Here is a 15,249-nt window from a genome sequence, read left to right as displayed (position 1 = left end):
AAGGAGATTATATTTGTATCATGATCAGGAATGAGGAAGTGGCTAATAGAGATTAGGGCTTTTACCTGGGAAGGTTTGTGTATTAGTTTGCTAGGACTGCCATAACCAAATATCATAAACTGGATGGCTTAAACAACAGAATTTTATTGTCTCACAGTTCTGGAGGCTATAAGTCCAAGGTCAAGGTTGGTTCCTTCTGAGGTCCATGCGGGAGAATCTGTTCCCTGCCTCTTCCATAGCTTCTGCTGGTTTTCTGGTGACCTTCAGCATTCCTTGGCTTGTGGAAGAATCACCCCATCTCTGCCTTCATCTTCACATGACATTCTTACTATGTGTATGTCTTTGTGTTCAAATTTCCCCCTTTTATAAGGATACCAGTCATGTTGGATTAGATGCCCACCCTACTCTAGTGTGACCTCAATTTAACTAATTACATCTATAATGACCTTATTCCAAAATAAGGTCACATTCTGAGGTATTAGGGGTTAGGACTTCAATGTATGAATTTTAGTGGGGACAGGGACCATAGCAGTTAGTAAGAATCAGGTAAAGTCAAGGGTCAAACATTGTTGGCCCATAACCTCCTAAAGAGCTTCCCAGAGGTAATCTGAAATCTGCCCCCATGGGTGGAGGATAGGGAGAGACTGAAGAAAGAGGCAGACCCCTCTCTTGGTGGGTGGCCATTTTAATAAGCAAAAGGAACTTACATATGAGGCTTGTCTCAGGCAGCAGCAAGACAAGTTTGGATCCCTGCACCCGCCCACCAAATCTTAAAAGTTTATGGAGAGGCCTTAACTGGGTTCAGTCACATTGAGAAGACCAAGAACACCATACGGGTGTTCTCAACACCACACTATCTCAAGTCTATCCTTAGAAAAATGGGAAAGACAAGTGAAACCCATACTCTAAGGATGGGGGAGGGGGTAAGGAGCTCCGATTGCCTGAGTCTAGCTCACAGGTCAACAGGCATTCATGTCTTCTCAGCGACCTCCCCTAACAAACACCAGGATGCACAAGACACAATCTGTGCTCAATACAGGCTACAGTCAGAAACATGTAAGTCAAGATCTAGGGAAACCTAGTATCTACTTAGAAAATGAAGAGGGTGAAATAGAATATTTCTACCACTCCTTTCTAACTTTCCTGTTCAATCATTCCTTAAACAGAAAAGAAAAAAACAAGGATAGAAAGCCCGATTAGAATGGGGTGGCCAAGCCAAAAATAGGGAATACAATAGACTAGACACCTGAGAAGGGATATCTTTTTATGGCGAAAAGAGGGATTGGGACCTTGGACACCAAGCTGCACCCGGTCAAGTCTTCTTCACCTGACTCTGGCTTGGATATAGTGAATGTTTATAGTTTTTTGGTTGTACAGTTTCCATTTTTCTATTATAATAACACTCTGGTTTTCTTTTAAAGAGTTCTCTCTCCCCAATTCATGTAGTCTATCCTGAGACATTGGATACTGAGTGATAGTTGCAAGGATTGAAACATGGGTTAGAAGCCACTCATTTGTACAGTGACAGCAGGGTGGCCGAGCCAGCAGCAGTGGCGGTGACCTGGCAGTCTGTTCCTGCTGCTAGACTGCAGGTTTCTGACTCCTCAACTGCAGTGTTGTTCAAACTCCTGTCCATCCCTGGGGTGGTTTTCCAGCCTCCTGCCAACTCAATGACTCCTAATGTCCTTCTGACAAATTTTCCTTTGCTTCAGCTAGCCAGAGTTGGACTATACATACTACTTGCAATCTAGAACTCCAACCAAGGCACAGAGAAAGTGATTCCCAAATGCTGCTTCAGGGAAATGGAGAAAAAAGAAGCCAGGAAGGGCTTGCTTAACACCCAGATGAGAGATTCCTCATTATTCATACTCTTCATATACTCTTCTATACCAGTCTTTTTTGTTTTGTTTTGTTAAGTAGGCTCCATGCACAGTGTGGAGCACCATGCAAGGCTTGAACTCATGACCCTGAGATCAAGACCTGAGCTGAAGTCAAAAGTCAGACACTTAACCTACTGAGCCACCCAGGTGCCCCAGTCTTTAATATATTAAAAGGAAATTTGGGGGATGCCCGGGTGGCTCAGTCGGTTAAGCATCTGCCTTTGGCTCAGGTCATGATCCTAGGGTCCTGGGATCGAGTCCTGTATTGGGCTCCTTGCTCAGCGGGGACCCTGCTTCTCCCTCTGCCTGCCACTCATCCTGCTTGTGCACTCTCTCTCTCTCTCTGATAAATAAATAAAATCTTTAAAAAAAAAAAGGAAATTTGGGATTTTACTTGGCCGAATATAAAAGAAAAACTGAAAATAACGGTGTCTTAAACAAAATCAAGGTTTATATTTCTCTCATTGACAAGTAATCTGAAGCCAGGCAGTCCAGAGATGTTATGGTACCTCTACTTTGTCCTAGGGACCCCTACTTTGTCATCAGGCTTCTGTCTTTCTGCTTGACCATTCTTGCTCTTGGTTTCCATCCTCAGGGTCACCTTATGGCCTAAGATAGTGCTTGGAACTCTTGTCAGTGAAACCAAGCTGGGGGAAGAAAGATGAAAGGCAGAAGGGCAGAAAAAAAAGGTTCCTTCCAGCCGAGTCAGCCCCTGTGAAGCACCCCTCCCACACACTTCTGCTTGTATCGCATTGGCCTGAACTCAGTCACAAAGCCATATCTACACACAAAGAAGTAGGGAACTATTCTTTTGTTCTAGACAGCAATATGCCCAGCTAGAACTGAGAGTTCTGTAAGTAAGGGGGAAAGGGAGAACAGTTGTTGGGTAAGCAACTAGCAGTCTCTACCACAAAATCTTTTACTTCCTCAGCAAAGACAAACTCATTGAAGGTCTGTTATATACAATGCAGGGCATTTCAGGGGTTTTCTATTTGTACCGGTAGAGCTGGTTGAGGAATATATCAGTTAGAATGCCTTCAGCTGTGGAGCACCTGGCTGGTTCAGTGGGTGGAGCATGAGACCCTTGATCTCAGAGTCGTGAATTCGAGCCCCACATCAGATGTAGAGAGTACTTTAAAAAAAAAAAAAAGAATGCCTTCAGCAGCAAGTAACAGAAAACCCAACTCAAAGGAACTTAAGCAGTGAGGAAATATGTCTTCTCATATAATTAAAAGTCCAGAAGTTGACCTTAATTAATTAACTAGTCAGTTCATTAATATAATTAATATAGTACTTAAGTTAATAGCAACTATGTAATGTCATCAAGGGTCTAGGTTCTTTCTGTTTCTTCACTTTCCCATCCTCAGTGCTGGTTCATTCTCCAAAAGCTCCCCTCATAGTCAAAAGATGGTTATAGGGTTCTATTTCACATCCTAATATGACAACATCTAGATAAAAGAGCAAGGAAACAACCCAGTCACACAGCTGCCTTCAGCTCATGGGTTGGCTGGAGGGTCTAAGATGGCTTCACCCATGTGTCTAGGGTCATGGCAGGGATGGATGAAAGGGTGGGACTTCTCTCTGTCATCATTCAGTTGTCTAGCCTGAGCTTCTACATGGTACCTGCGTTCCAGAAAGGCAAGTGCTTATCAAGCTTCTACTTGTCTCATGCTTACTAATGTCCTATTGGCCAAAGCAAGTCATGCACCAAGCGCAGAGTCATTGTGGGAGGGGACTACACAGGAGCTTGAATGCCAGGAGCTATGGTTCCTTGGAAGCCATCAGTGTAACAGTATTCTACAGGGTACTATGTTGGGCCTTTGTAGGTAGGGCGAATTCATCTTCAAGAGCTTACAGTATGGTCAGAAACATGAGACACAAGCTATTAGAAAGTTAAATAGCAACACAGGATTTAAATAACATTTTTAAGACTATGTAAGTCTAAAGGCAGACACAGAGAAAGGAGTTTCAACCTGGGAAAGCTAGTTGGAATTTTCTCAAAAGGTCTCATATGGTGGTGAATGTTCCATGCCTTAGGGTCAGGCCTTCAGCCTTCATCTTCAATGTATTTAGTTCTCCAGTATTGATTAATTTCTAGAGAAATAGCTCCTTCTGACTAAGCACACAAGCTGCCAAGTAGAGTATACCAGAATGCCAGTGATATTGAAGAATGGACTATAATGGCAAGCTGATCAGATGTCAAGATTGACCTACACTACCCATTGCCTCAGTGAGCAAGTTCAAATGAAGCTAAAGTTGCTTGATGAATATGGAATTAGAATAAGGTTGCTTGATGTCCACAGTAGCCAAAATATGGAAAGAGCCCAGATGTCCATTGACAGATGAATGGATAAAGAAGATGTGGTGTGGGGCGCCTGGGTGGCTCAGTTATTAAGCATCTGCCTTCGGCTCAGGTCATGATCCCAGCGTCCTGGGATCGAGCCCCACATCAGGCTTCCTGCTCAGAGGGAAGCCTGTTTCCCCCTCTCCAACTCCCCCTGCTTGTGTTCCCTCTCTCACTGTATCTATCTCTGTCAAATGAATAAATAAAATCTTTAAAAAAAGAAAAAAAAGAAGATGTGGTGTATGTATGTATATATATACAATGGAATATTACTCAGCCATCAAAAACAATGAAATCTTGCCATTTGCAATGATGTGGATGGAACTAGAGGGTATTATGCTAAGCGAAATAAGTCAATTAGAGAAAGACAAATATCATATGATATGATATTCCACTCATATATGGAATTTAAGGAATTTTAAAGTTTTTTTTTTTTTTTTTAAGATTTTATTTATTTATTTGACAGAGAGAGAGATAGCGAGAGCAGGAACACAAGCAGGGGGAGTGGGAGAGGGAGAAGCAGGCTTCCCGCCGAGCAGGGAGCCCGATGTGGGACTCGATCCCAGGACCCTGGGATCATGACCTGAGCCGAAGGCAGACGCTTAACGACTGAGCCACTCAGGCGCCCCTGGAATTTAAGGAATTTTAACAAAACAGATGAACATAGGGCAAGGGAGGGAAAAAAATAAGATGAAAACAGGGACACCTGGGTGGCTCAGTCGGTTAAGTGTCTGCCTTCGGCTCAGGTCATGATCCCAGGGCCTGGGATTGAGCCCCGCATTGGGCTCCGTGCTCAGCAGAAAGCATGCTTTTCCCTCTCCCTCTGCTGCTCTCCCTGCTGTTCTCTCTCTCTTTCTCTCTCTCTGTAAAATAAATAAATAAAATCTTTAAAAAAAAATAAGATGAAAACAGAGAGGGAGACAAACCATAAGAGACTCTTAACTATAGAGAACAAACTGAGGGTTGCAGGAGGGGAAGTGGGTGGGGGGATGCTGTCACTGGGTGATGGGCATTAAGGAGGACACTTGATGTAATGAGCACTGGGTGTTATATGCAACTGATGAATCACTAAATTCTACCCCTAACACTAATAATACAATATATGTTAATTAAATTGAATTGAAATAAAAAAATCTGTTTAAAAAGAAGTTGTATCCCAGAACAATAAAGAAATATTAAGGTTGCTTGGATATAAACCTTGAATTATTAATGGGCTCAGAGGGCCCACTACATCCATCCTCATTCATTCATTCATATGTACATTTTAAATGTATTATGGACTATTTAAGACAAAAAGGATAAAATATAATGCAGCTGATACTTGTAAAATAAAATACTACCAATACAATTGAAGGCCCCTGAATATCCCCTAGGGTTGAATCTCTTTCCTCCCTGACAGAATTAATCATTTTTCTGAATTTGTTGTCAAACACTCCCATACATTTCTTTGTTCTTACATTACATATATGTGCATCCCTAAGTTATAAAACATACTGCCTTGTATTCCACCAATATTGAAACACCAGTTAGTTGCCAAGTACAACAGATAAAGATAGGAATGATTAATCAAGACAGTCCCTGAGGCGTGGACTCACAGGGAAAATCACCCAAATAATTACAAATGTAGCTAAGAGCTACAAAGCAAAAGTACAGGTACCTATGAGAGTCCTCACTCAGGGAACTGCCTTTCTGGGGTTAACCTGAGCAGGTTTGGGGCAGGCACAAAGACCTGCCAGGTAGTCTGGACACTCACATTGCCTTGACAATGCACCCTCTACCTTGGGTACTCTTGGATGGCTGCTTTGCCAACCTTTCCTCCACTCCCTTCCTCAAGTAGTTTCACTCCTTGGCAGAGAGCAAAAAGCCTGTCCTGAACACTACACTCCCAATTCAATTCACAAGTACTGCCAAGAGAGTCAACTCCCACGTTTCCCAGTCTAAGAACTGGTCTTTGCAGCAATTTCAGTAGGTAGAGGAGGTAAAGCCATGTGAATCTACTCACACTGACGTATTTACTCTGGGCAGGAGCCCATTTGGGGGTAAACCCCCGTAAATTCTCAAACATATATGCCTAGAATTATATATATACACAAAAGCAAAAGTCTCCCCTTTTGACTCTACCCAGTACCAATCTAAACCACCCCAAGATCAGGTAGAGTGTGTGTGTGTTTAGGCTTGGTGTCCTTGTTTGACGAAGTCCTTCCTCAGAGATAACCCTGATGCTAGTTGGTTTTCCTCCAAGTGTGTGCAAACTATATTTGCCTCTGTGATCAAAATTATGTAAACACCAGAGCTTTCCTTCTCATTATATAATACCTTTAGAGACACCAGTTGGTGTTTAACTGACCCATCGATGTTTTCACTGTCTTTGTCCTTATGTTCCGATTTTTGGTGCCAGCCCGTTTTTCTTCACATTATTAAGTCTATGTATTTCCAAAGTACAATTGTAATTCTTAAGTGCAATTCTAAATATACAATTAAGGTACATAATTATATACTTTCTGGTCAATTCTCCTCCTTTCCATTCTGCTCCTCAGCAGGACGTTGCCAGCTCTCAGATTCTCCACTCTGCTCAGTACCTGATCAACGTCTCTATATCTGTCTGGAGAACACAGAGGAATCTATTTAAAAACATGAACTGGCCCCTCTACCTCCTGCTCAGCTGCTTTAGCATCTACCTACTCCCTCCCTTCCAGCTTATGAAGGCTGACTTTTCCTCTCTAGGACTGTCAAAAGTAAACCAAGATTGCCAATCACCTGTTCTTCGGGTTTGGATTTCCCAGCAAAGACAAGGCCCTGCTGTAGTTCCAGAGACTGTCAGGGCCTCCCAAGCACCAGCGGTGCCAGTCACGCAGCTCTGACAAGTCTGATCTTTAACCTTTGAGCCACACCCAGGAGAGCTCAGAGATTGGGGCCCAGCATGTGACATGGCAGATGGTCCTTGGCCACAGTGACCCACCCAGAAGTTTGCTCGGGTCAGTTTTATGCCTCTCCAGAACTAAAAAGCTACCACGGAAATGGCCTTGGTCAGTCAGTCTGGGGTCAGTCCAAGCCTGTGATAGTTGTTTTTCTATTGCTAGCACGCAAGGAGCCCATGATGTCAGCCGTACCCATACCCGGACTTCAACTGCCGAAAAGCCTGGGATTGGCTGCAAACTTTGCAGCAGTGGGCATGGGTGGGGGACGGGGATTGTAGGAGTGAAGAGTAACAGAATTCGGGGAACCGGGAATCTAAAGAAAATTACACCCCTGTGCCTTACAATCTACTGGAACATCTCGGAATTTTCTCTGGACTGAGAGAAAATTACCTCCCATGTGGCTGCATCCACACTGGCAGTCTCTGTTCTCAACCAGTACCCATCTTAAAGAGGAACTCAGCCTTCCGTGGCATCTTAATGGCACCTCTGTTAAACAAACACCCTCTACTGAGCACTAGAGAACATTACTGATTTTTTTGAAGGTAAAACATTGCCTTATTGCCTCCCCCCCACTTCCCCCGTGCAAAACATTTTTACTTTCTCTGGCTTCTCAGATTTTGCACTCCCATACACATCATTTAACACTGTCTTTAAATTCATTCATATTCAACAAACCAAAGAGGCTTCAGCTACTAGGATCCCTTGACTTAGAAGGCTGCTAGGGAATCATAACAAATTTTTGTCACCAAAAATATTTTTCTTGTCCTGCCCTAATTAGAAAGGTACTATTTGCTGAGGCAAAGGGCAGGGTGGATACATCATCCTGTGCATTCCAAAAGATAAGTGCCAAGCATTTGTGTATGCAAGTGTAGTATTCATCACACCTTGATAATTATAATCCCCCCTTTCTCATTTAGAGTCTTTAAGAGGCAGTAACACTGTTAATCTCTATGCTTGTGAATCACTCTCTTTAATTCTTAACTATGTCACCCCTAGTGAGCTGACTATATAGTCTCAACTCTCTTCCTCGTCAGCTTGCTTGCATGCTGTGCTAAAAGGAGGAACCCAACAGCTGTCCCCATTATCTATCAAGAGAACAGAAAAAATATTGTTTCCAGGTGGTGACTAATGCCTCTAAATGCCAGAGGACAGACAGAAGATCACGTCTCTAAGTTTCCAAGCAGGGAGGGGACAGAAGTAGACCTTGAGTTTTTCTATTTGCATGTATGGACAGGGATTAACAAAAATCACAAAAGTTGCCATAAATAAATATTTTAAATGTGGGTGAAGCCTAGAGAATAGAGATTTGCTGAAGCAGGGAGGTGGTGAGAGGTTGGAGCCAGAATTTGGAAAGCCTTCAATGTCAGACTATGAAGCTAAAACTGGGTCTTCGGGTCATGGTGAGCAACAGAAAATTTTGAAGCAAGAGACTTATACAGAATAGTGAAGTTGAAAAACAGTGATGGTGGTGGGATTCTATTCTTCTAGGTCTCTCTAAAACAGAAGCCACTAACACACACATTCAACTGGAGTCAATGATGAACACCTCTCGGCCAAATTTCTGCCTGGCAACAATTAACTGGATGGTGAAACACCCACTTTAGATGGAGCATGGCAACCTGGCCTGGGTTCACCTCTTTAGATTAGTGGTCTTCAAACAGTTACCCTAAGAAAATTCTGAAAACAGATTTTAGGTTGACACACCTTTTTCATTGTAGGTTTAAATTGTTGTTTTTAACTAGGCTCCACACTCAGCGTAGAGCCCAGTGAGAGGTTTAAACTCACCACCTTGAGAACAAGACCAGAGCTGAGATCAAGAGTCGGATACTTAACTGACTGAGCTACCCAGGCGCCCCTCAATTGTTTTAAAGGCTGAAATTTATGATACAGTGAAGTATTGACATTTTAGCATGAAACTATCACATCCACGTCACTCTTTTAAATGTATCCCAATGGAATTTAAATACCATAGCAGTTTGATACCCAGCATCATCCTTTAAAAATACATGAATAGGAGGGCCCCTGGCTGGCTCAGTCCGTAGAGCATGCGACTCTTGATCTTGGTGTTGTGGGTTCAAGCCCCACACTGGGTGTAGAGATTACTTAAAAATAAGAAAATCTTAAAAAAAATAATAAAAATACATGAATAGGTTCTTCTTTAAGAGTTGGACATTTTATATGGTTCTATTTTCTCTTTGAACTCTTATTTTCTTTCCAGAATTTTATCCCATATTTTTATATCAAATTTGTTACTCATCATTTATTTCTGTCACACAGAATTGTGGCACAAATATTAAAATATTTTTTCTCATTTCTTTTCTTTTTTAAGATTTTGCTTATTTATTTGAGATAGAGAGAGTGAGTGAGAGAGCAAGCACAAGCAGGGTGGGAGGGCAGAGGGAGAGGGAGAAGCAAACTCCCTACTAAGCCGGAGCCTGATGGAGGGCTCAATTCCAGGACCCTGGGATCATGACCTTAGCCAAGGGCAGATGCTTAACCAACTGACCCACCCAGGCGCCCCTTTTTTCTCATTTCTTATGATCCTAAGGCTCTACATATTAAAATTTCTTCTGGATTAAGTTACCATAATAATTACTATTAGAACACAAACAAAGCAACATAAATATATTAAAATTCTTAAGGGGTGCCTGGGTGGCTCAGTCGTTAAGCGTTTGCCTTCGGCTCAGGTCATGATCCCAGGGTTCTGGGATCGAGCCCCGCATCGGGCTCCCTGCTCAGCGGGAAGCCTGCTTCTTCCTCTCCCACTCCCCCTGCTTGTGTTCCCTCCCTCACTGTGTCTCTCTCTGTCAAATAAAAAATAAAAATAAAAAAAAGATTAAAAAAATAAAATTCTTAATAACTATTAAACAGGGAAATTTTTTACTGGGGATGTATCTTTTATTTTTTAATTTTCGTAGACTTTTTTTTTAGTTTATTTATTTGTTTATTTATTTATTTAAGGAATCTCTACACCCAACATGGAGCTTGAACTCACAATCCCAAGATCAAGAGTTGCATGCTCTTCTTACTGGACCAGCCAAGTGCCCTGGGAATGTATCTTTTAATAAGATATAGGCAGGGGCGCCTGGGTGGCTCAGTCGTTAAGCATCTGCCTTCGGCTCAGGTCATGATCCCAGGGTCCTGGGATCGAGTCCCACATTGGGCTCCCTGCTCGGCAAGAAGCCTGCTTCTCCCTCTCCCATTCCCCCTGCTTGTGTTCCTGCTCTCTCTATCTCTCTCTCTGTCAAATAAATAAATAAAATCTTTAAAAAATAAAAATAAAAATAAGATATAGGCAGATTAAGAAAAAAAGATCCTGTATCCATGGAAGCATATTACTTTTGGCTATTCTTTTTCCCCCCTCCCTTTTTATAGCTATAAGTGCTGAGAAACTTTAATCACATAATTTAGTAGGTGGAAGTGGAAAAGAGTTTTGTTCTAGTAATGTCACTCAATTCTTTAACCTCCTTGCAAGTTATATGCCAAAAATCTCATAATATCTTAAGTTATTTTTAATGATCTGCTGGCTGAAAATTCCACATGGCCCTCTTTCCATTTTGTTGAAAGCAAAAAACTGGAATTTTCCTAATTTACAAAAGGATGTGTTAACAAGTCATTAGAATCATTTACTTTTCTCACTTCTATATCATCATTTTGAATTGTCCCTGTATTCAACACCTTTGAGATTTGTACATACATGGCAAAGTCCATAGTGAGATTTTGGATAGAAGAGAAATATTCTTTTTGTTTGTAAAGTAAGGTGACATTTAAAACAAATTTCTCAGTTTTATCCATTTTAGAAAAGAGTGTATATGAAAGTTCATGTTTTGGAAATAGATTTCCTATGTGTCCCTTGAATGCCATAGTTTGAAGGCAACTTCTTTAGGTTCCCTTGTTGACTGAAGAATGTCAGTATTCTCAACCTCTTCTATCTAAAGTACAATCAGTACAATTAGTTAGTTTTTTTCTCAAAAAACTAACCTCAGTCCTACGAAGGCAGAAAGCGGAGGCAACTGTTTTTCACATTTGGGGAGTTTAGTGACTATGAAATTGCAGAGTTGTAACACTGGGAGGAGAGAATGTAGGTACAGAACTTAGCATAGATGGTTGACAGTAAAAGTAGCTTAAAAACAAAAACCTCTGGCTTTAAAATCTAAACAAAAGAAATAATTCTCTTAGTGGTTGGAAACCGAGTCTCGAATATAAATTTTACTGCTATAATAACAATAAAACGGATAAAATGAAAAATGGCATTGGTATTGTTGGCAGGTGGAGTGCAGAAGGCAAACCAAATTTGCAGAAAAACTTGACAGTTGAAAGAGAATGATAATCATCCTGTGATCCCGCAGGGGGGGTAGTATAGCATAGGGCTTCTTGAGCAGCTGTTCTCAATTAGAGTCATTCTCAATGTTCCCTAGGAGACATTTTGTGACATTTTGTTGTCACAACTTGGAGGAGGGGGGAGATTCCATTGGCATGTAGTTGGTAGGGTCCAGAATGCTGCTAACATCTTACAACGCATAAGATAAGCTGCACAACAAATTATCTGACCCCGAATGTCAATAGTACCATGTGAAACCTAGCTAGAGCACCTAAGTTTGAGTCCCAACTAGGCCAATTGCTGTGTGACCCTGGGTGAATGACTTAGCCTCCTAAGCCTCAGCTTTCTCATCCAAGAAAGTGGAGAGCTGATGACTGGTAACATTTATTGAGTGTTATGTGCCAGGCACCACTCTGAGTGGTATTTTCATTTGCTCCTTCTAAAATCCTATGAGGTACTATTATCTCATTTACAGATGAGAATAAAATAAAGCTCATAGCACATGCCTAGGATGCAGTGGGCATGAGTACACAATAGCCATCAGTTCTTAGGGTTTTTTTTAAGGCTTTACTTTTTTTAGAGAAATTTTAAGTTTACAATAAAATTGAGAGGAAGGTCCAGAGATTTCCTATATACCTCCTGCCCCACACATGCATTGATGTAGGAAAGATGTTGGGGTTCAGAGCTGATGGCCAGGAAAGAATTCTTGAGATGTCTTTGGTGCAAAAAGGTGGTTTTATTAAAGCACGGAGACAGGACCTGTGGGCAGAAAGAGCTTCATTGGGGTAGCGAGGAGCGGCCGATTATATACTTTCAAGTTGGGAGGAGGTTAGGGATAGTGTAAGTCTCTAAGGAATTTTGGAAACAAGGTTTCTAGGACCTTGAGGGAGCTAGCTATTGTTAGGAAAAGGTCATTTATTACTAAGAAAACCTTAGTCATGAGACCCTTCAGATGTATATCGGTGGGTGTTATGCTTGGGGGATGATTGCCAACATGTATCTTGGGGGGTAGAGATAAAGGAAGTTTCCAAAGGAATTTTTATATGTTAAAGTAGACTTACAGGATCCTGAGGATTGGGCTAAGGTTGCCTTTTGCCATTAACAAAGTATTAACATGTTGAGTTCCTAGAGGAATGTCCCTCTGCCTGTTCCAAGGACTTGTCAGTGGGCTGTAGGGAGTCAGGAAATTTAATTTTTCTTTTGCCTTTGTTTCCCACATCAACGCAGGGCTATTATCAACACTTCCACATTCATTACAATTGGTGAACCTACATTGGCATGTCATCGTCACCCGAAGTCCATAGTTTACATTATGGTTCATTCTTAATGTTATACATTCTCTGGGTTTGGATAAATGTGTAATGATATGTATTCACCATCATGGTACCATACAGAATAGTTTCACTGCCTAAAAATCCTCTGTACTCCATCTATTCATCCCTCCCTCTTGCTAACCCCTGGCAATCACTGATCTGTTTATCGTCTTCATAATTTTGCCTTTTCCAGAATGTTATGTAGTTAGAATCATACAGTATATAGCCTTTTTAGATTGGCTTCTTTCACTTAGTAATACACAGTTAAGATTTGTCAATGTCTTTTTATGGCTTGATAGCTCATTTCTTTTTTCTTTTTTTTTTTTTGCTGAATAATATTCCTCTGCCCTGATGTAACACAGTTTATCTGTTCACCTACTGAAGGACATCTTGGTTGCTTCCAAGTTTTGGCAATTATGAATAAAGCTGCTATAAACATCCGTGTGCAGGTTTTTGTGTGGATGTAAGTTTTCAAATCTTACAGTAAATACCAAGGAGCATAATTACTGGATCATATGGTAAGTGCTTAGGTTTCAAAAAAAGATGAAGCGAGCAAAGCATATTTCCTTTTTCCCAACAGTCTTGGCTATTACTAATGAAATTCCTAGGTTCTCTGACCTCTCTACTTAATGAAAATCTTTCTCTGTGTTTAGAAAAAATGTAATAAGCTTCAACCATCTTTGGTAAGAAAACAGATATATCAAGAATGAGAAATGCATACTATGGATTCACTTTATAATAAAAAACTTGTCGGGCGCCTGGGTGGCTCAGTTGGTTAAGTGACTGCCTTCGGCTCAGGTCATGATCCCAGGGTCCTGGGATCGAGCCCCGCATCGGGCTCCCTGCTCCGCAGGAAGCCTGCTTCTCCCTCTCCCACTACCCCTGCTTGTGTTCCCTCTCTCACTGTCTCTCTCTCTCTCTCTCTCAATTAAATAAATAAATAAAATCTTTAAAAAAAAAACTTGTCTGCCATAGGAAAACTAAAAGTTCACTTTTTTTTTTTTGAGGTGGTATTAACCAAATAATGACATAAATATATAATTACATACTGTGAAAAGCTTTATGAAGACAAAGGAGCTATGAGATTCTATAATATAGGGATCTATCTAGTAGCAAAATATGAATTATTTTCCCTCAGCAAAACATAGGGAGGGTTTCAGTGGACCTACCTTACTTTATAAATTATTTATTGTTATATAGAGAGCCTCAGATTGAATTGCTTAGCATGTATGATAAATAGGCAAAACAGTCCAAATCATTCCTTCAGTGCCTGTACAGTCTAAATCACAGGAGCTTAATTGTTGTATCATTCCTACAAGGTTATCCTTGAGTCTTCTTTCCTTCATACCCCACCCATCAGCAGATCGTTGGCTAAATTTTCATTCAGACCATTTCTTCTTTACCCATTCCTATTAATCTGTACCAAGCCCCATCATCTCTCGCCTGAAGTACTGCACTAGCCTCCTAATCAATCTTCCTGCTTCTGCCCTAGCTCACTCTCAATTCATTCTCTGTACGGTAGTCATAGGGGTCCTTATACTGTGTCACTCTAAAAACTTTCTAGACATTTCCATGTTACTGAAAAGAAAAGACAAAGTGTTACAGCAGCCTACAAATCCTTCAAATCTGGTCCTCTCCAGTCTTTCCTCTTTGCTATAGCCAGTCACATTCTGCCTCAGGGCCTTTGCACATGCTCTTTCCTGTGCCAGCAAGGCTAGCTCCCTCCCTTTAGGGCTCTGCTCAAATGTCACTTGATTAGGGAGGCCTTCCCCCAGGGCACCCCAGGTAACACTATGACACCCATATACTCCCCTCCTCCACAGGCACAGAAACACTATCCCCTTTCCCTGCTTTATTTTTCTATTTTAGTTAGCGATATTTAAATAACATAAAGATTTATTGTCCTATCTCCCCCACGAGGGTATAAACGCCATGAGGGCAGGAACCCATGTGTTGGCCCTAGCACAGTGCTTGGCCCATATAGCGTTCAACACCTGTCCAGTGATTCCGATTGCGGCCCCAGAGACATGTGAACGGCTTGTCACGAAGCTCCTTTCCTTATGGTCCTTTTGTAATAATTTGGGAAACATTCACAACAGAGTAGGAGACAACACTCGGCCCCCACAATGAGGGACCTCAAATCTCCCCCCTTGCACCCATCTGTAGAAATAAACAAAAGAGAAGTCGGACGAGCTGCTCTCCGAGGGCCTTGGCTGCTCGACAATTGTGCGACGCTATCTAGCCAGGCTTGCGAGCCTGTCAACTTCAGTCTGAGGGAGAAGCAAGCAGCAAATCGGAAACCAGCTCAGAAGGAATCAAGAGGAACGCGGCCTGGCCTGGTTAAAAACACGTGCTTATGCCTTCACCTTTTCTGTGTGTAAAGGCCACCACTTTTAACCCTTCTCGTCTGGGGAGAGCGCTACGGGCCGGCCAGGATCTCCTGAGGCAGCGCCGAGGAATGGCGACCAAGGCA

Source organism: Halichoerus grypus, chromosome 6 (assembly GCF_964656455.1).
Source record: "Halichoerus grypus chromosome 6, mHalGry1.hap1.1, whole genome shotgun sequence".
In the NCBI taxonomy this organism is placed as follows: domain Eukaryota; kingdom Metazoa; phylum Chordata; class Mammalia; order Carnivora; family Phocidae; genus Halichoerus; species Halichoerus grypus.
Note: the sequence above shows the minus strand (reverse complement) of the source record.